General features: G+C 38.0%; 1 pseudogene; it reads left to right on the top strand.

The window, feature by feature from the left end:
* Positions 1 to 584: 584 nt before the first annotated feature.
* LOC110678175 lies at positions 585 to 9,619 on the top strand (annotated as a pseudogene).
* Positions 9,620 to 23,473: the final 13,854 nt, after the last annotated feature.

Genomic DNA, 23,473 nt, shown 5'->3' with positions numbered 1-23,473 from the left:
GTGGGATAGTAATTGGATTTCGGTAAATTAAAACCAACATCTTCTGAATTTCGTTTGATGTTCTGTAGAGCCTGTTCGTTCAAGACTTAGCAACTGTTATAAAAGAGGGTAGAATTCTGAAAGTATTCATCTTTGCAAATAAAGTGATAACCTGCATAATAATTTACTATTAGTAGGCTGGGGATGACCCATTTCGCATAGAGACGTTTCGCATAAAGCAGTTTCATACAGGAACATGTATCATTTTAAAGAAGGCATATAATTCTCTTTATCCGAAACGTCCTACCCGCAAGCAGTCTGCAATTGTAGCCCCTGTTACGAAAGAAAACTATTCATCCAAGATTCGCCAATTTCACAACAAGAATATTGCAAATTTGTATGCACTCCCAACGAACAAAAACAAACACTTACCGCAACAAAACGATGGGTGGTAGTTGATTATTTTCACTGCATCAAAACACTTCCACCTCTGAAATCGTCTTCGTCGTTTTGTTCTCTAGGACCGACTTAGCGCAGAAAATGGCCATTCGGAGCTCGTCATCGTAAAATGTGACGATAAATTTCCGGAATCGCTGCTCGTAAAAATGACACAACAGACGTCCAACAGGAACAGGAGCGAGCAGCATTTGTAATGGGGTGACGATGGCGGTTCCAAGGCGGTGGCAACAAAAACAAGCCAATATTCCATTTGCAAAGCAGTGACCGCCCTACTTGTGATTGGTTTGGAATCGGGGAAAATTTCATCATGCCTTAGGGAAAGGGTAACCATCACTAATTCGTCTAAAATCAGCCAATAAAATATTTTTAAGAGTAAGTAGATGAAAAAACAGAATTCAGTACTATACCATTTAATTCCACTAGAGTTTGTATCCTTTGACAGATACGCGTATTATGACCTCAACTGTAAGGCCGTCTTCAGTTGAGGTCGAAATACGCGTATCTGTCAAAGGATACAAACTCTAGTGGAATTAAATGGTTTAGTACCAAATTCGGTTTTTTTCATCTTCTTCTTCTTCTTCTTTCTGGCGTTACGTCCCAACTGGGACAAAGCCTGCTTCTCAGATTAGTGTTCTTATGAGCACTTCCACAGTAATTAACTGTGTTAATTCTTTACCGATTGACCATTTTTGCATTGGTATATCGTATGGAAGGTACGAAGATACTCTATGCCCTGGGAATCGAGAAAATTTCCTTTACGAAAAGATCCTCGACCAGTGGGATTCGAACCCACGATCCTCAGCATGGTCATGCTGAATAGCTGCGCATTTACCACTACGGCTATCTGGGCCCTATCTACTTAAAGGTATTCTACTAAACAGCTCGAAGATTTATTATCATTTTTAGGAGTATTTATTCGAAACTTTCTGACGCTTAATGCTTATTTTTATATTTTTTTTAATTAGCACTTTGACTAAGTTTCAATTTTTATTGGAAATTTTTAGTAATTTAGAGCAAATTTCAAATTTTTTAGTGCTGAAACTTCTTTTATTGCTTCTTAGCAATTTTTCATAGAAAATAACGATCGATTTTCAATTGTTACTTCCCAATTTAAATTTGTTTGTTTATTGATGTTCCGGTAGAAATATACTTTTGTGTTTTTTTTTCGAATTTCTTTTATTGCTCAACTTTCTCAAACTACTGCTGATGAGTAATTATTTTACTGGCTATTATTCGATGAAACAAAGAATGTCCCCTTCTTTAAATGCTTTTCAATTCGGCTGCCTTTCAGAATCTTACACAACGGTTATTACAAAGAAATATTATTACCGCAACATTTCGCGTTTTCTTTGGGATTGGATTTGGCGTGGGAGTTACCGGCTGAGGTTGCGGAACGTGTAACTTGTCACGGTGAAATAGTACTGGAAAAGGCATGGCGACGTGGTTAGCTATAGATCTGAATGTGGAGAGATGGATTGCGAGCTGAGGTACTTTGTGCCAGTTACAGTTTTGCCGAGCAATGTTTGATTTCTGTTTCGATTAGTCGTTTATCATTCTTCATAACTTGATATTCTTTTCCTTGATAAAGAACCGATTGTACTACTTGTATTCAATGTTTAAGTTTGTTTTAGTCAGTTTCATGAAATCTCAAGAAGTCTGATGAAAATTAAACACAAATACAAATAAGCAAGTGTCTTTTCTTCGAAAGCCCCGTTTCCCCCGAGTAATCCATTTTCCCGAAAAGTTTTGGCAGTCCTAATTCTCATATATGCACTTTATATGGCTGAGTGATATGCATTTTTTTTTGGTTGAGTGACAAACGTCGAAAGAAAAAAACGTCGCGACAAAAGCATAAGCATGGATGAATTGAAATTCGTAGTTGCAACTTCGTGATTTACCGGAATTATCAAAATTGTACAGGGAATTAACAAAGGCAGCTTTGGAGTAGTATACCTTCTTCAATGTACAATTTCGAAAATTCCAAACTTAGTAATGTAAATAATGGTGCCGGCCACGTCCGCATCTCATTTAAACATATACAGAAAAATGCTGTCGACACCTTATAATGACGAAATATCCATAGTTTGTATAGCGATTGAATAGATGCAACCCGAGCAGGCGAAAAAAGCTTAGTAGTAGCAAATTTTTATATGGACGTCTGAAAGTGATCTTAACTTGATAGATATAAGAGAAAAAAGATCTGAAAATTATATCTAATATTTACTCCTCGAATATCATTAGCAATATCATATCCAGCTCTTGTAAGATATCAGCGAGCTATTGTTTCAGATCTGCATCAAATTTTGGCTATGGCTCAGAAGTTTCAGGAATAAAATTTAAATATTATCTTCAGATCTTTATCTCTTATGTCAATCAAAGCAATATCTTCAATTTGATGGTCGAAACTTTGCTTCTGCTCGGGAACATTGTCACGATACACATTTGTGTTATAGGAAGCATGAAACGAGCTCAACCAGTTGGTATTCCATCCTCGACTCCTGTCACTCACAGGCGACACAGAAATAAGACACGAAGGGTTTCACCAAGCGCACTCCATCGAAAAACGAAACGTCGGAAGCACTAAAAGCCCAAACGCAAATGATAGCGGAACGGCAACGGAAAGCGAAACCCGGTTCTCTAGCATGAATCATACCATCTCGATTGCGCTGTCAACGAATGAAAGCGTACCAACCACTGAGTCGAAGGCTTTTCTGCTCTTTTCAAACAACATAGCTTTTCAGGGAAACGGGTCGTTCAGGGAACTGCCAATAGACAAAACTAGCGTTCGGAAAAATGTCAAAGGTTGGGTTTTTATTGGGTATTTTATTTGTTATAAATAATATCGAAATAGTCAAATAAATATAATATAATATTATTCATTTATCACTTAATACAATTATGATTAATATCGATTTCGTTCTCTTTTATTACAGGTATGTACAATGGAAACATCATTATTAACTAAGCCTTCCTAAAGACTATCAGTGCGTTGAAGCATGCCACCATTATTCAGCATCGGATCAATACCAAATTGTACCGAAACAGTAAGAGTTCATAATATTCCACTGATTTCATATATACTTCACCATTGCATAGATAAATTAAAATGTCATCAAACTGGAAATATTCCACAGTTAAGAAAATAATCGGAAAAATCGAAAGAATGTGTTTTGTATAGGGATTTTCCGAATTTGTTCTCAAAACAAAGATTTTTTATCAAAGCAATTGCAATTTTTCTAAAACACCTGAAAAAAAGATATGGGATTGGTTTTAATGACGTATATGTTGGAATGGATGATATTTTTCATGAAAAATTACACCGGCTAAGAAAAACTGAAAAAAAAACTGTTTCTGCCTCAATTTTTTCATTACACTGAAAAGGGATTCTTTCTTTTCTATGGAACAAATAAGATTATTATTATTATTATTATTATTATTTATTTTATTTATTCAATTAGTCAGTATATAGCTTACATTTTCATCTTAATACTATCTATTTTTTCAAACCAGGAAGATTGTTGTTCGGTCCAATAACTAAATTGAGAACCACTGTTGATCTCTTAGATCACTTCCGATCTAGCTCCCGCTCACGATAAGAGCTATCGGGTCTCGCTTCCCGAGATCCACCCGAAAGCGGGTCTAATGTTTGTGTGTTCTTACTAATAAAATCCAGTTTGCACCAATTTTCATACAGACAAGTCGTGTCTCCCTGTCGGTCCGCGAAATAAAGTTGCCTTGAGTCCCAGTACGCCGCGTTGTGAGTGATTACTTTGTGAGAAAGGTCAGTGATCGGAGGTCGAGGTCAGGACCTCGGGAACACCCGTGTTTTGGGCGGACCCGTCGTTACAGTCCACTCCCAAGGTTCGCGCAAAACAATTGCCTTTGGTTGCTAACACCAGAAGATTTTCGTTTCTTTGTATTATTATGAACAAAGCATGCTGTATTTTCTTGGTTTTCATGTGCATCTGAGAATGCACTAGCAAAAATGCTTCGTTCGTTTTTGGTATAAATGAATGATATTTTCGTTGTTCGAGGAATTGGAACAAGGTTAGAAAATCTTTCCTGAAAAATTTGTCAGCCTCTGAATAGTATTTTTCAGTTGCATAGATAAATTCCTAATCTTTTTTAAATGGTCTCTCACCTTTTGTTAACACAGCCCCAGTCGAAAAATTGTTTGGCGTTATTAATTTCTGCTGACTATCTAATACTAGCATCTCTAGCCATTCGATTTTCACTTTTAGAATGTAGAATTTTCTGATTTATAAAACGACGTATGTAGTATTTTCCACTTTCGCTACCTAACCGCTATATTCACCGCTCTGTTATATAAAAAACAACGTGACCTAACCAGGAATCAAAACAAAATACTACTTCAGTCAATTTTAACCTGTTTGCAAAAATGTCGTAAGTAACTGAATAAAACGGCTTATCATTTTTATCTTAGAATTTTTTGTGGGAAATAATAGAAACTACCTAGTGTTCGAACACGAGTTGATTATATGCAAAATTTAAGCAATGTACACCATGAAAAAAAGTTAAAAAGTAATTCATTTTAAGACAGTTTTAGATGACAGGTTGTGGTTCTTCCAAATAAATTTTCTCAAATCCGTATGAAAGTTACTTATGACGATTTGAAAAAGATATCGAGAAACAAACAAATAATAGACCAATCATGATGCCTGCGTTAGTAGTGCAATGTTGACAAAATTTTCTTTGTTTGCTGTGAATACTTTCACAACCTTGCTTTTGATGCTGTAAGAAAGAATACATAAACAGTTTTGCTATTTAGCATTCACTGTTGGACTGACGTTGACCGAAAGCTCAAATTACGTCAAACAAACATCGATACGTTTTCATTCTGAGGAAATCGACTTGCGTAAGATTGATCGTGCTTTGGTAGTCGTGGCAGTTTGCTTATAGACCTCTATATGCAATAAAAAATTCACAAACAGTGCTACCAGATTACCTTTTTTAGTTGTATTGTTAAATGTTGTGTCAAACTTAAAAAACTTGATTTTTTTTTTCTCACAATTTTATTTATAATCATAAAGATTTATCAACTTACGATAATTTATATATTGATCAGATAATAAGGCCACAATTGACGAATTCCATCAAGAATAAGTCAATAAAATTAAAATATTGTTCTGTTTTTATACATTTCATAGGTATCATTTTGAATCAAGAATAACTTTTGAAATGGGCTACGAAATTTGGCATTTTGAAAAATTCTAGTTTCGAAACTGATGATTTTGAAGAAATTGTACAATGGTGGAATTGTGGTGAACCCATTTAGGCTACAAGAAAAAATATACACTGAAAAAATATTTCAAGCTTTATTATAATACGCAAAAAATATTTCAATCATTATTATTTTACGCAAAAACTCTTTATTTTTCGTTATTTTTTTTCTATTTTTCACCTTAGAGTCCTGAGAAGAAATAGATGTTTCTCTTATTAAATCTCTTAATTTCGTCGATTTTCAATTAACAAATATCATGATCACTTCTCCAGAAGTAGTAATGTTCGAGTTATATAACATATAATGCAAAAATTTATGATTCAAATAATAAAATAAACGATTTCTATTATAAATTGACGCTTATATTGAGCTGTTCGGTAATCCAATCTGCATGGTTATTAAATTAATTAACTCATTACGCGTGGTAAAGATGGACAAATTATGGGTGAAATTATGAAAAAAAATATTGGGTTACCAAGTGGCTCGGTAGCTTAGTTGGTAAAACGCTCGTCTAGCATACAAGAGTCCCGGGTTCAAATCCCAGCGAGCACGTGGATTTTTTTTTTATAATTTCACCCATAATTTGTCAATCTTTACCACGCGTAATGAGTTAATTAATTTGATTTCCATTAGTTGTCTGTAGTTCTCCGTTAAGGTAAAAATTAGGTCAGCAAAGAGATATATGGTAGATACTCTCAAAAACCTATTGTTCCTTATGGAGACTAGTGAAAATGGCCTATTTGATTATTTTATTAATAACTTGTTGTTCCGGTGAACATTGTATTGTCACATATATGTGTAGGCTGATTGACGATTCAATGCAAAAATCCCAGTTAATTGACCGTTACGTTTTATCTTGGTTGTCCGACCCTCCCGGTGAATATCTACTACTTTTTGTACCGAAAACATGTGCAAAATTTACTGTAAATCGAAAGTGATCAAGTTTTCAAGACAGATTTGATATGGAACTCGTCAACTGTAAAAATTGATGACCTGGCAACACTGTTGTACACCTTGTTACGTATAAATTGTTTGTTTAGATGTTTATTCAGCCAGAATTTCTTAACATTGTATATCATAGAATGGACTGTACATGTCAATGGTTGCTACTCAGTGGTTGATTGGAACTGGCAAGAATTGCACTACGATCCAAATGGATAAGGATGGGACTTTCCGCTTACTCTCGATGTGCAATTTTATCTGATCTAATATTATTGATCAATAACAGCGCCGACCAAGTCCTTACAGTTAGCTGGGATGGGAAAGGAATGTTAGGATGTAATTTTTTTTTGCTTCTAGAGACCGAGAATACATCTGCACCTCCGCAATCACCCCGGGAAGGGTGCTTATTAGTGAGGGAGCAAAATATCTGGGAGTCACCTTTGGTCGGTGATAAGATCCATGGATAAGGAGGAAAAATACGACTTATATTTAAAGCTGGTTTTGTTTTTTTTTGCCTCGAGGATTTTTTGGTAGAAGATTAACCTACCAGTCGTCGCTCGGTTTGCCACCGTCAGAAGCACCACGCTGCTGTTGTGAACGAAGAGCGAGGTTTTTCCAACAGTTTTTTACAAAATACAACAGCGCGACGACTGAAGTGTTAAAAAAATACATCAACAACTATAATGTCGGGTTGTGCTACTTTTCCCCGAAAGTAGATTCCCCGAATATCGTTTCCCTGAACGCTAGTTCCCCAAATGTCAGTTCCCCGAATATCCCGTTTCCCCGAATAGCCCATTTCCCCGAAATGGACTTTGGCACTCATATTTGTCATATCTTCATACATTTCAAGGTGGTGAACGTACTGGTCATCTGATATGCACCCTTCTTTACTTGATTTTCGGTTCTTACAAGTTTAACCGACCTCAGCGTTTTTTGCAACATATGTATAGACGAAAATGAGCAAATACATCCTTTTTTTCATTGCTTATCGTTCTTGCTAATTCACCATATTACCACTGAAAACTATTTTAACACCTAATTGAACTTCACCCACTTTTCGGGGAAACGGGACATTCGGGGAAAAGTGTCATTAGGGGAACTGGCGTTCGGGGAACCGACATTCGGGGAAACGACATTCGGGGAAAAGTAGCACAATCATTATGTCGAACTAGTCAAAAGAAGTTTTTATTAATGACGAAAAGAGAAAAATATATGTATATATTTTAAATTATATGAAATAGGAATTATATCGACACTTGTAGTGACGAACCATACAAAGTTTGGTTTAAATTTCATAAGAGTATTGCTGTACATTTTTGTCTCGACATGAAAAGTTTTTGATAGAAGTTTTAAAAAATACGTCTACATTCATAATGTCGTACAATTCAAAAAATATTTTTGTTATGTCAAAAAGAGAAGTATAGTGACGAACCAAACCAAACCAAAGTTTGTTTGAATATTACATAAAGGTCACGCTTTCATGAAAAAGTAAGAGGTTGTTTCCAAGATACGACCGCCAAGTTGACGTTGGATAAACGTTCCTCTTCTATTTACTGGCTTGGGACCGTCACGAACTTATGAAAGATTTCTACTGCTAAAAATCCAATTAATTTTCACACTATTTGTTGCATGTCAATTCTGATTTATTATAGACATTTGTGTTATTATTTTGTGTTAATACAAAATAATCACTTTACATGTATTCAGAAGCTTAGTCCGTTATACTGAAGAATTGATTTTTAAGTGTATACTTAATCATTGTTAATTTGGAGCAATTAATTCAAAATATTTGAATCATTCCTTAACAATAGAAAATATATTGCATTCCGACAGCACTGCAGCAGCGTCTTCGAAAACATTCTCAAATTGTCGTTTTGTCAATTATTCATAACTAATCAGAGATGAATTATAGCAAGAATGTGGTAAACACATTAGCAAATATAACACAAATAACTCTTTAGTACACATTTGATAGCCCTGAAAAGGGCCGATTGAACTGCGAGAATCGAGTAACTATTATTTAGTTCACCGACAGGTCTGTTGCTGTGAGAATTGCCATACTGTTGCGCTTCATGGTAGAAATATTTTCAAAACTCTTTCAAAATTGAATTGTCGTCCTGAAAAGGACGGTTGGGTTTGGATATCGTCGATCGCCATTCCATGCTCAGGTTTGATGGATTCAGTGCTTCAGTTTTGAATTCTGGTCTCGGTGATGGAGGTGATTTAACCTCAAAATCTGTACAGCGTACGGCCCTGCCACTTCAGAGCGTAGCCGACAGAATTCTGGATGACTTCAGCACACCACGGGTTTCCTCGTAGATGAGACCGGAGGTACGATTGACGATTGACGGCGGATGGCGGGCTTGATGATGATGCAATGGATGTTGTCACGCTTGGCGCTTGCTTTTCCGAGGCCGGTCTAACTTCGGCAACAATTGTAACAAAACTGATGCTCGGCCGCCGGCTCGGCTGCTTTTATGCGGTACGCGATGGATGAATTCTTCTTGCTCGCTCGCTGTTCACTGTTCGTCTCGCTCGCTCGCAAGAGAAGGTCATAAAAGGGACCGGCAGCCGCGCACATTCAATCATTCATTTGTTTTAATCCGTCCAGAGCACACTACGACGATGGCTCTACCAAGCAGACTGCCCGTAAGTCCACTGGTGGAAGCGGCCCCACGAAAGTCGCTCGCTAGAGCGCCTCAGCCACCGGAGGAGTCAAGAAGCCGTATCGCTATCAGCCAGGAACAGTCTCTCTGCGTGAGATCCGTCGCTACCAGAATTCGACGGAGCTGCTGATCCACAAATTGTTTTTCCAGCGCCTGGTCCGTGAAATCGCTCAGGACTTCAAGACCGATCTGCGATTACAGAGCTTGGCCGTCATGGCCCTGCAGGAAGCGAGCTAGGCCTATCTTTGAGGCTACCAACATGTGCGCGATCCACGCCAAGCGTGTGACCATCATGCCGAAAGCCTTCTAGCTGGCTCGTCGTATCCGTGACGAACGAGTTTAAATTGAATTGGGACACAAGCAAAACGGCCCTTTTCAGAGCCACAACAATGCATTCCACGTAAAAGAGTTACGGCTAGAGATATTTCACCTATTATTATTAATTAATTTATTTATTTAATTGCCAATTGAAATTTCGGATGATTAGTTTTCCAACGGAGTGAAATGGCAAACAAAGTTTTACATAGGTTCCCGTTGGGCGGCGGTAGCATTTTTGCAGTCTTCTCTGTGCAATTATTTGGTTTCGATCGACAATTTCTTACCAAATCAAATCATCAACGAAGCTGTTGTTGATAAGTTTTAGCTTTCAAATCGACAAGTTTATACTGATCGCTTTGTCATGCATGTGGTTAGCGACGACGACGACAACGGCATTATTCAATCATCGCTAAATGCGAGGCAAACCGGGATCCTCATTCTAGTGCCGTCCCCAATTTATCTCTCATGCACACAATGTCGAAGATTGCCCTGCAAGAGCGCGATGGGAAATTGATTTCTTGGCCCTGTGATTCTCGAAAAGCACTAATGTTGACTACTAACAAAGATTGACACTAATGATAGATTGCATGCAAATGACTGACCGAAATATGAATCCATCACATCCATTCACCATTTATCTCGCTCTTCACGATGTAAAATTCTCATAACTCTCTTTCAAAATGAAATTGTCGTCCTGAAAAGGACGGTTGGTGGTAGTCACAATCGATCGAACTGGGTTTTCATTCCATTCTTAGACAGAAACACACCAAAAGATTACCGAAGACGATTGAATTAAAATGCGGTCGTGCGTGCGTGCGTGCGCGTGAAGTGGAATTTGATTGGCTTTGACTGAACACGAGATAATAAAGAGAAGTAAGAAGAAGACCGAAAGGGGCGTTTCCCTTTGAATGACGAAAGTGGCTAAGATATCTCTCAATGATGTCTGTGTCAGGAATACACAGGAAAAATGTGCTTTTCTTTGAAAAATAAGACATGCTTCGATATTTCTCAATTTTCCAATAGTTTAGCCATGAGAATCAATAGTTTTCATTGTTGGAGTAGATTCGTAGAAAAGATTTCCAATCGATTGGTGCAAGAATCTAGAAAATCTATCCGGGCATTAGTAAGTTATTAACAGTCAAAATCTAACCACTTTTCGTGACGCGAGCGATTTTTCGTTTTTCGAAATTGTACCCCAGTATGTTTGCCGTAAGACGTTATCCAACGTCAAAAAAAGAAGATAACTTTTGCGTCTGCTAAGAAGAAATTGCATCTGGCGGTACTGAGGAAAATTTTATCTTGGCTTTGGCAATAACGGCGCATCACAACGGAGATTGGAAAAACATGCGAACGCAGTGACGACATCAGGCCTTATCGTTCAAATATATCGTTCCGTCACAGGGGGAGGGAGAGGGTCTTCCATAGTGTTACAGCCCTTATACACAATTTAAATCTTCCATACAAAAGTTGTTACGTAGGGAAGGAGGGGGTCTAGAACTGGCACATTTTGGGTTATGTAATATTTGAATCATTCCTTAACAATAGAAAATATATTTATTGCATTCCGACAGCACGACTCGGAAACATTCTCGATTTGTCGTTTTGTCAATTATTCATAACTAATCAGATATTGTATGATGCTACGAGATGAATAAATGTAAGAGTATGGTAAACACATTAGCAAATATTACACAAATAACTCTTTAGGACACATTTGTTGGCACTGAAAAGGGCCGATTGAACTGTGAGAATCGAGTAAGGCGGACACATTTTGCCCAGCGAACAGGTTGAAATCCTCCTCGCCCGATAAGATTTGCGGTGGCGATGATGATGGGCGCTTGAACAAGCGGCTTGAGCTGATTTTCTTCAGCCATCTCGTAGCCAGCGATTTCACAAACCGGACACTGGATTTGCAGCAGCTTAAGGTGAAGATGAATCGAAGCCAAACCTCAAATTTTCAAGAGCACGGATCTGGAGAACCAAACATACGTTTAAGCTGAAAACTTAATCGATTGGTCACTCGCTGGTGGTGACCAATCGATTAAGTTTTCGGCTCAAACGGGTTTTCTTTTCTCCAGATCCGTGCTCTTGAAAATTTGAGGTTTGGCTTCGATTCTTCTTCACCTTAATGATTGTAAATTATTGATGCTGGTTTTCTTGTCCACACACTAAGGGTGAGTTACGAATTTTGATAATAACTCAGCAGCGGAACATTCGGTAAACAAAATTTGTAGATATTGTTGGAATTTTACTGATTTTGGTAAAATGTTTACCGCAAATCACTAAAAATTTCACCAAAACTATTATTTTTGATTCACCGACAGTTCTGTTGCTGTGACTATTGCCAATAATGTTGCGTGAAATATTTTCGAAACTTTTTCAAAATTAAATTGTCGTCCTGAAAAGGACGGTTGGGTGAGGATATCGTCGATCGCCATTTCATGCTCAGGTTTTGTGAATTCAGTGGTAGTTTTGCTGTCGGTGATGGGGACGATTTAGCCTCCAAATCTGTACAGCGTATGGCCCTGCCACTTCAGAGCGTAGCCGACAGAATTCTGGATGACTTCAGCACACCGCGGGTTTCCTCGTAGATGAGACCGGAGGTACGATTGACGTCGCCACGGCGAGCCAGACGGCGGATGGCGGGCTTGGTGATGATGCAATGGATGTTGTCACGCTTGGCGCTTCCTTTTCCGAGGCCGGTCTAACTTCGGCAACGATTGTAACAAAACTGATGCTCGGCCGCCGGCTCGGCTGCTTTTATGCGGTACGCAATGGATGAATTCTTCTTGCTCGCTCGCTGTTCACTGTTCGTCTCGCTCGCTCGCAAGAGAAGGTCAAAAAAGGGACCGGCAGCCGCGGAAATTCAATCATTCGTTTGTTTCAATCCGTCCAGAGAACACTACGACGACGATGGCTGGAAAGCAGCCCCTCGCAAGCAGCCGGTCACGAAAGTCGCTCGCAAGAGCGCCCAAGCCACCGGAGGAGTCAAGAAGCCGTATCGCTATCAGCCAGGAACGGTCGCTCTGCGTGAGATCCGTCGCTACCAGAATTCTACGGAGCTGCTGATTGACAAGTTGTATTTCCAGCGCCTGGTCCGTGAAATCGCTCAGGACTTTAAGACCGATCTGCGATTACACAGCTTGGCGTCATGGCCCAGCAGGAAGCGAGCGAGGCCTATCTTTGAGGGTACTAACATGTGCGCGATCCACGCCAAGCGTGTCACCATCATGCCGAAGGCCTTCTAGCTGGCTCGTCGTATCCGTGGCGAACGAGTTTAAATTGAATTAGGACGCAATTTCAAGCAAAACGGCCCTTTTCAGAGCCACAACAATGTATTCCACGTAAAAGAGTTACGGCTTAAGATATTTCACCTATTATTAATTAATTAATTTATTTAATTGCCAATTTAAATTTCAAATGATTAGTTTTCCAACGGCAAACAAAATTTTACCTAGGTTCCCGTCGGGCGGCGGTAGCATTATTGCAGTTTTCTCTGTGCGCTTATTTGGTTTCGATCGACAATTTATTACCAAATCAAATCATCAACGAAGCTGTTGCTGATAAGTTTTAGCTTTCAAATCGACAAGTTTATACTGATCGCTTTGTCATGCATGTGGCAAATGAATGACCGAAATATGAATCCATTCATCAGTAATGTCACTCTTCACGGTGTAAAATTCTCATAACTCTCTTTCAAAATTAAATTGTCCTGATAAGGACGGTTGGTGGTAGTCACAATCCATCGAACTGGGTTTTCATTCCATTCTTAGACAGAAACACACCAAAAGATTACCGAAGACGATTTAATTGAAATGCGGTCGTGCGCGTGCGCGTGAAGTGGAATTTGATTGGCTTCGACTGAACACGAGATAATGGAGAGAAGTAAGAAGAAGACTGAAAGGGGCGTTTCCCTTTGAATGACGAAAGTGGCTAAGATATCGCGCAATGATGTCTGTGTCAGGAATACACAAGAAAAATGTGCTTTTCTATGAAAAATAAGACATGCTCCGATATTTCTCAATTTTTCAATAGTTTAGTCATGAGAATCAATAGTTTTCATTGTTGGAGTAGATTCGTAGAAAGATTTCCAATCGATTGGTGCAAGAATCTTGAAAATCTATCCGGGCATTAGTAAGTTATTAACAGTCAAAATCTAACCACTTTTCGTGACGCAAGCGATTTTTCGTTTTTCGAAATTGTACCCCAGTATGTTGCCGTAAGACGTTATCCAACGTCAAAAAATGTGTTATCATAAGCATGAAACGAGCTCACCAGTTGGTAATACATCCTCGACTGAACACAAATATGTTTTCGCACTCTTACAGCGCGAACAGCAAAACTTCTTGGCGTCCTGAAAACGAACTGTCTTGCTTGGGCTTTCCAAAGCACTCCAGAGTTTCTTAACATTGCATTGAGCAATAAACTCTTCGTCGATATCCAAGAATATTTGGGAATTTATATGGAAGATTCGGACATTTTACCTTTATATACAACTTCTCAAGGTAAGCTCAAAACACCTCAGTGATTGTAAGTGCTTCCAACTGTAAAATATCTGCTGAAAACGATGACATTATTTACTTTAAATCAAAATATACCCTTTTAACGAAAAATCTATTTGAAGCATTGAAATTGAAGAGGTGCGCTTTGCGAAAGAGGACCACGTGATTATTGAGCTGAAATCGAATTCAGGTTAACTTCTGCGTCCATGAGTCTTCTCGTGGCGTAGGGGTAACGAGCCCTATCTAGAGAACAGGGAGTCGTGAGTTCGATTCTCACCGAGAAGACATGTAACTTTTTCGCAAAACTTAACATCAATTTGTCCATTTAATCCAATTGCAAAGTATATGTAATGTTTAGTTTTTCGGTAGTTGTCAAACTTCCACTCGGCTGGTTAGCCGTAAACCACGAATCATAATTAATTAAAACATGCAAATGTTTTTTGTTGCCATATTTATGCAGAATAATTTAATTAAAAAATGGCGACTCTTACAAAAAAGTGTTGCATGGATGACTTGTAGATAATTGTACAGGGTGCCGGTACCAATGGTTTTAATGTACCAGTAGATTGGACTATGGATTAAAACGTACATTTTTTGATTAAAACAACATGTGTTATTTTTGGTGGATAAATCGCCTCTAGTTTAGTCAATTTGACAAATTTCAGCTTTTTATCATATCAAAAAGTCATATAAATATTAAAGTTTACGCAAAAAATTTGCTGCCTTGCACCAATAGTTGCCGTCGTGTTCCAGTAGTGGATCAACGGATGGAAGCAGTTTTTAAAATGAATGTATAAAAATGAATAAAAGTCCCAGAGATGATCTTTATGCTTCATTCGAAAGATATTAGTGTCTGTTTCGAGGGAAAAGTGTTAAATCTATGTAAAAAATTACCATTTTGTTTAAAATTCCTTGTATCATTCCCGAACGTCTACTACTGGAGCTCTAGCGCAACTACTGGAACACGTGTACCAATAGTGGTTCTAGCGATTTTATGTTAAAAAATTAGTTTTATCACTCTTTTTATATTTATTCCATATAGTATAGGTTGAAATCTTTCTGTTGACGTCAAAAGAGCCCTGTTAAGGCTTTTCATTATTTTGTTAGGATTTTTCATAGCTTAGGTATGGCACCGGTACGCTCTTTCCGCGTGTGTAGGAACATGAGATGGATGGATATGGGTTATGAAAGGGGTCCGCGTAGTCTGTAGGGATTTGAATTCTAAACTTGTAACCAACTTAGTTATTGGGTCACCAAGTGGCTTGGTAGCTTAGTTGGTAAAGCGCTCGTCTAGCATACAAGAGTCCTGGGTTCAAATCCCAGCCGAGCACGTGGATTTTTTTCATAATTTCACCCATAATTTGTCCATCTTTACCACGCGTAATGAGTTAATTAATTTAATAACCATGCGGATTGGATTACTGCCCGAGCAGAAGAAAATAACTACTGAATACCAAATTGAGGTATTCCATACCAGATAATTTCCAATACTACATACCTGAATGAGGTATGAATTAGCCCTGCATAAGAGGTAAAATACCTCAAATAATATCTCAAGCATATTTTACGAACACCAAACTGATAACTAGATCAGGTATTGTAATACCTCAATAATACTTGATGGATTTTCATATAAAAATGAAATTTTTCAATTGTAGTTCAATACCTCCAGCAGACTTCAATAGCTGTTTAATACCTCAATGAAGTATTTTTAATTGTTTTAAAGATTTTTTTCAATACCCAGCCCTGTCGTCCTGCTTAGTCGCGCTTAGTCGACGACTAAGAAGCTTTTCTCAGATTTTTTTTTTGAATTTCTCACCCGAAATCATAGAAAAAAAAAATGTGCAAAATTAACAACAATCTAACGCCCCATAAGATATCAATCAAATTTTCCAACCTGTACTTACCAACGCTCTGTTACCCTATTTCTTTCAGAACTTCATATAGAACATATTACCACCCTGTAAAAATTCCATCGAAATTTTTGAGCTGTATCAACGCCCTAGAGTAATTTCACATTATTCCACGTAGATTAAAATTGAAAACTACAAGCTGTATCAACGCCCTGGAGTAATTTTACTTTGTCCCATATAGATCCGTAGCATCCTAACACCCTGTATGACATCAATTAAAAATTCAAGCTTTATTAACGCCGAAGAGTAACTTGACCTCCCTTATGTAGACCAAGTGCATCCTTACGCCCCCCATCACTTGAATATTTTAAGCATTATCAACGCAATGGAGTAACTTGGACTCTTGCCATGTAAATCAGCTGCATCTTAACGCCCTGTGGGACAAATGTCAAGATGTACAAACGCCCTTGACTGATTTGACCTTGTCTAACGTAGATCACCTCAATGACCTGCATCGATTGAAAGCTACAATCTATTGACGCCCTAGAGTGATTTGAACTTGTCTCATATAGATCAGCAACATCTTAACGTACAGGGCTGTAGGGCATTATTAAAAAAATTCAAGCTGTTTAAATGCCCTAGACTAATTTAACCTCATCCCAAGTAAATCAAGTGCATCTTGACGCCCTGTGTGACCTCAATAGAAACTCCAAGCACTATCAACGCCCTGGAGTAATTTGACCTAATCCTATGTCGATCAAATACATCTCATCGTCCTGTAGGACATCCATTGAAAATTCAAGCTTTATCAACGTCCTGGAGTAATGTGACCTCATTTTACGTAGATCAAGTGCATCTTTACGCCCTGTAGGACATCAATTGAATACTCAACGCCCTGGAGTTAATTGACCTTGTTACATGTAAATAAGCTGCATTTTAACGCCCTGTGGGACAAATATTAAGATGTATAAACGCCCTTCACTTATTTGACCTTGTCTTACGAAGATCAGGTGCACCTCAATGCCCTGTATCGATTGAAAATTCCAATATGTATTGACGCCCTGGAGTAATTCGACCTTGTCTCACGTAGATCTTAGATAAGGTGCACATTAACGCTCTGTAGGACATCATTTGAAAACTCCATGCAGTATGAACGTCCTGGAGTAATTTGGACTTGTGGGCATTTTTTTAAATTATCGGACAGGTTTGGGCCGTAGGTTCTCCGATTTGCATGAAATTTTCACCAGAGGTAGAGCTCGTGGATACATGACCAAAAGTGAAATTCAAAAAAACTATAGAGGCCTATTTTCCCGGAAAACTCTAGATGAATTTTCACGATTTCTCTATATACCTCAAACTTTGAAAATTCATATCTCCTGAACTATGCATCGTAGAACAAAAGTTTTTTAGTGAAATCGAAAGGAAATTTTCTCAGCAATCTATTAAAAATATAAAAAGAAAAACATTTCTCGGAAAATTTTTCACCATGGAGAAAATTGTCGGAAAAATAGCGAAAAAACTATCGTCTGTATCATGGGAAATTTTCAAAAAAATATTTTTTGTTTCATCAATCCATACCCTAACTTTCGTCCATAGACGTCAAAGTGGTATCTTTTACCGTTTAGGCGACAGAACTGAAAAACCGATGACCACCCGCACGCTTCTCATAGGAAAATGTGTGCTATTGTGGGCCTCATAACCGTGCGCTAACGGCGGCAGTCATTTACACGCATTGTAAGTGTAACACAGTAAACCATCCTTTCCTTTCCAGTCAGAAGAAGCTTTTCGTCAATCGGACCACTCTCCATTGGTCAGTTGGGTGTTTTGTGTGCCCTTCATCAGCAATGTTATTTAGTATTAAAGCTAACAGCCTCTATGAAAGCCGCACGGGAAGTTCTTGTTACAATCAATCATTATGGTAACGTTTGAAGGATCAAATCTCAAGATCCACTTTCTTATGAATATATTGTTAATATGTTGTTTCGGCCAGGACGTCTTTCCTACTTTGTGTCTTTTACGATACAACGGACAGCAAATCAAGCGAACGGCTTCACTTTAACAGATTTATTACCACTGAGAGGCAGCATGCCTACTCAGTGGAGAAACGAAAGAAACTACATTCTTACTAATTCAATGGGTGCGCCTTATATAGGCGCACGATACGGCCTGACAAAACATACAATAATTATTCATTACGCGCGTACGCTTCTCAATACAGTTTGGCGCGCTGTTGGATTGGCGCCAACTGTAGAGGCTGCACGCTGACTGGCAGTGGAATATTCCACAGCAGCCATCAATGGAACAATAGATAGCGTCCCTGAGTGTTATACAGTTGATTGATATTATTAACATGCAAATACTATACTATATTCTTCCAAGGAACAATCAGAATTTATATCAAATATATCACTTTGTATAGAAAACAAAACTGTAAATTTATTCGCGCGTTTTTAGTTAATTATCTAATCATTTGATAAATTGAACAAAATTTGAAAAAGGCAAGAAAATTACAAATAGCACTTTATGTATGCATAAATATCCTTTTTGCTTTGCAACTATATGATACTGAGGGTCAAGCATGGGAAACACTCACTCAGTTATTGTGTTTCCCTCGAAAGCCGTTTTTTTAACCAAGCCGAACGTTTCAATTTCCAGTGCCCATTCTGCTTCTTCGGCGAGCACTAAGCGAAACAAAAAACGGCATCTGATCAGTCGAATACAATACCAAAATTCGGACAAAGGACAAACATTTGAAAAGGGCCCAAGAGGTCTTGAGCTTTTTTCAGAAACGTTGCTGTTGAGCCCTTTTGAGCCCGCCCACACAAACTAACCCCACTATCAGAAAGATTGGTGTTAGCTCTTCCTGATAGTGGTATTGGTGAGCGTGATCGAGTTGAATTGGGTTCAACAGCGGTTTGCAAAGCCAATGTTTACCAATGTCGATGTGCTCTTTTGAAATGTTTGTCCAGGAATGATTGTTTACATTCTGATTCTGTTCGGATGGCATTCGGGTTTGAGTGCTAATGAGCGTTCACTGACTGGCAGTCCACATCACGGAATGATTCAGTGAGTAGGAATTCTCTCAGTCAGTTCAATGCATTCGGCGAATGGATGCTAAGTGCATTAACTCGTGCCTCGCAGATACAAGTGTATTGGTATTCACTTCTCTTCGCGTTCCTTCCGATTGTCGCTTTTACACAATCGGTTTCGACGCTTTCATGCTACACTCCGCCTAGGACGGTTCAGCTATCACTGAATGTTCGATAGCAGCAGATTTGTTGGCTATTTTTCATCGGTGGAATTCTTGGTGAGTGAGTGAATTTTCCCATGCTTGCTGAGGGTCAGTTCCTATTACCTATATCATTGAATGTTAGGATCGTTTTCAATTAAAGACTGTTGGTCTCAATAGTAAACGTTACGAATAAAGGACCAACAGACCAAAGGAGAGTGCTCCGATTGACGAAAAGCTTCTTCTGACTGGAAAGGAAAGGATGGTTTACTGCGTTACACTTACAATGCGTGTAAATTACTGCCGCCGTGAGCGCACGGTTATGAGGCCCACATTATCACACATTTTCCTATGGGAAGCGTGCGGGTGGTCATCGGTTTTTCAGTTCTGTCGCCTAAACGGTAAAAGATACCACTTTGGCGTCTATGGACGAAAGTTAGGGTATGGATTGATGAAACAAAAACTATTTTTTTGAAAATTTTTCATGATACAGACGATAGTTTTTTCGCTATTTTTCCGACAATTTTCTCCATGGTGAAAAATTTTCCGAGAAATGTTTTTCTTTTTATATTTTTAATAGATTGCTGAAAAAATTTCCTTTTGATTTCACTAAAAATTTTTTGTTCTACGATGCATAGTTCAGGAGATATGAATTTTCAAAGTTTGAGGTATATAGAGAAATCGTGAAAATTCATCTAGAGTTTTCCGGGAAAATAGGCCTCTATAGTTTTTTTGAATTTCACTTTTGGTCATGTATCCACGAGCTCTACCTCTGGTGAAAATTTCATGCAAATCGGAAAACCTCCGGCCCAAATTGTCCGATAATAAAAAAAATCCCCTTGTGTCATGTAATCAATTCATATAAACGCCCTGTTCGATATCTATTTTCCTTGTCTTACGACCTTGTCCAATGACCTTGTCTTACGTAAATCAGGTGCAACCTAATGCCCTGTATCCATTAAAAATTCCAAGCTGTATCAATGCCCTGGAGTAATTTGAGCTTATTTTATGTAGATCAGGTACATCGCAACGCCCTGTAGACATCCATTAAAAATTCCAAGCTTTTGCAACGCCCTGGAGTAATTTGGCCTTATTTCACATAGTTCAGAAACATCTCAACACTTTGTATAACATCAATCGACCAAGCTATATCAATGGTCTGAAGTAATTCTATTTATTCCATATAGATCTTTGCAAGATCTGGAGGATATTTACGCCCTGTTTAAAATCAATAGAAATTTCTTAGTAGTATCAACGCCCTGGAGTAATTTGACTTTATCATTTGAAGATTAGGTGCATCTAAACGCTCTGATTGATGTCATCGAAATTGTCAAAATATATCAACGCCCTGGATTAATTTGTTCCTTTCTCACGTATATCTTAACGTCCTATATGCCATCAATTGGAAATTCTAGCCTGTTCAACGTCCTGGAATATGTCAAGCTTATCTTATGTAGTTCAGGTGCATCTTAACGCCCTTTAGAACATTAATTGAATATTCCAAACTGTATTACCGCCCTGGAGTAATTTGAACTTATTCTATGTAGATCAGGTAGATCTCAATGCTCTGTAGGTCATTACTTGAAAATTCCAAGCTCTATCAACATCATGCAGTAATTTAACTTAAGTCCACATTAATGAATTGAATCGTAACGCTATGTAAAAATCAATCAAATTTTTCATTCTGTATCAACGCCCTGAAGTGATATACTTTGTTACACGTAGATCAGCTGCATCTTAACGCCCTGTAAAAAAAAAAACAATTAAATTTTGTTTGCTCTCTGACCTTAACTAATGTATATCAAGTGCAGAGTAGTATTTGGTACCGTCGTTGGGGGTGACAATGGGTCAAAAAGGGATATGTGCGATTTATTTTTTGAATAACTATCGCAATTTAACTCCAATAAACTTCAAATTTGGTGTGTATGTACTTTGATGGTACATTAACAACTGTTAAAAAAAATTAAAGACAAATATTTATTCACAGCGGCACCACAAGTGAATGAAAAATGACCCAATCTCACCCCATAGAGGGGGTGACATTGGGTCACTGTAATTGAAATAAATTGGTTTTGAGAATATGATTTCAAAACCATTCACAACTGAAAAATTTTAACAAAAAACGATGCAAACAAGACAAAAAGATATCTAAGATGTTTCACAAGTATGATAAACCCACTTAAATGAAAGATTATACTGAAAATTGAAGAGCTATGATGGTTTGGTTGGTTTGACTTTATTAACGAGATTTTTAGCCCTGGGCTAGTTCATCTCGGGACCAACGGCTTTACTTCCCTTCCGAAGGAAGTTGTCACTATAACTTTTTACGTCATAAGTGACTATGTCGGGGATGGGATTCGATCCCAGGTCCACGGCGTGAGAGGCGAGTGTTCTAACCACTACACGGATAAAAATCTGATCCCCACACCATGATTTACAAATCATGAAATTCATAAATTGGTTAGGTCATAATATCAGGATCACAAATCATGGTTCCTGGAGTCATAATCATGATTCCTCATAAGCGTAACATCCAGTGTGAAAACACTAAGCGGCGCACTTTGCTTCATCTAATTTGTATCGATCGCTCTAAAATCAAGATGACGAAGTGGTTGAGTGGTAGAGTACGTGGCTCACAATCGGAAGGTTCTTGGCTCGAATCTCAATGTATGCTATTTTTAACTTTTTTTTATTTTGTCGATCATAAACGGATGCGCGACTCAGCATTTTTGGCATTTGAATCATGATTCCGAGCAATCAGCAACAAAAACCTAACGCGTGTGTTGCGTTACGGCAATCTGACTCATGATATCATGAGTCCAAATCATGGTGTATTTTCATAAGACGAAAACACGCTGGAATCATGATATCATGAGTCATAATCTTGTTTTTGGATTCTGATTTCTACCCGTGTACACCAGGTCCGTCCCCTGAAGAGCTATGAGAAAAATACGTAAACCCAACATTTATCGTCAAGTTTACATAAATTTTCTTGGTTTTTCCCTCAAATTGTCTTCAAAGTCTCATCCCCATTGCTATAAAGCCTATTCAGTTTCCCCAAAGGTGTACTGAAACAGTGATTATTTTAAACCTTCGCAAATAGTTAAATTTCGGTGCGACATTCCACGATCAATAAATTTCAGGCAGAAGTTGACGTCATAATCCCAGTATTTCAGCGATCCAACTCATTTGTACTTCCGTGAGATGTTTATATAATATGAAAACACTGATAAATATTCAAATTTAGAAAAAAAACACCCTTTTGATAAAAATTTTCGATGTTGCTGCGCACGAAACACAGTTGCTGGTTTGAGAAGTTGTCAAAATGCGTTGTATTGTTATTCAATGCACGGAATACTCAAGTAGACTTGTTTGATGTTTCAGAGATGCTGTATTTAGAAAAAATAAACACATCTTAATGAAAAAAGAGAACACCCGGCACCGTAAAATGTTAAAAAGTGGACTTGGAATTTCATTAACTATCGTTCTTGCTTGACCCAATCTCACCCCCATTTTCAATGTTTTAGACATTGTACAGAAAAAAATGATTTTTTTTATGGGAAAATCAAACAGATTCCGGAAAATGCCTGTGATGTATAATGAAAAGACTTTCAACATTCTACTAATACAACGATAGAGGCTAGAGTACATGCGTGATACTTTGTACAGAAGAAATTTAATGTTGTAAATTTTATCTAGTTTCAACATGCATGTTTATTGATGTAGTATACAAAAACTACTATTTCTAAAAATGTATATTGTTATGAATTATGCGTAATAATATGTTCCCTAACATATGAATTATTAATTTTAGTAATATCAGCGTTATTAGCTGAAATATTTCACAAAACATATTTTTCCGTTTTGACCCAATCTCACCCCTAGACCCATTGTCACCCCCATCGACGGTACTTTAGTTACGTCGTCTGCTCTTGCGAGAACGAGCGATGCAATCAAGATCAATGTTGATTGTGTATGCTGAGCAATGTATTTATTATATTTATTTATTTATTTATTCATTTATTTATTGTCGTCAATCATGTTTGTAGACCGTTACAGAGAGTTTCTTATGCGCTAGTTACACTGTATGATTGGTAAGTTCTTTCCGTTTTATAGGGCTCATTCATATATTTCATAACGCTAAAATTGACCATTTTGGACACCCACCCACCCTTTTGTAACGCTTTTTGTGTGAACATTATTCAATTTTTGTATGGGCCGTAACATCCTTAGGACACCCACCCACCCCCTCAAGCGTTATGATATTTATGAATGGGCCCACA

Source organism: Aedes aegypti, chromosome 3 (assembly GCF_002204515.2).
Source record: "Aedes aegypti strain LVP_AGWG chromosome 3, AaegL5.0 Primary Assembly, whole genome shotgun sequence".
NCBI lineage: Eukaryota > Metazoa > Arthropoda > Insecta > Diptera > Culicidae > Aedes > Aedes aegypti.
The sequence above is the reverse complement of the archived record's forward strand: the minus strand, read 5'-3'. Positions and strand labels throughout refer to the sequence as shown.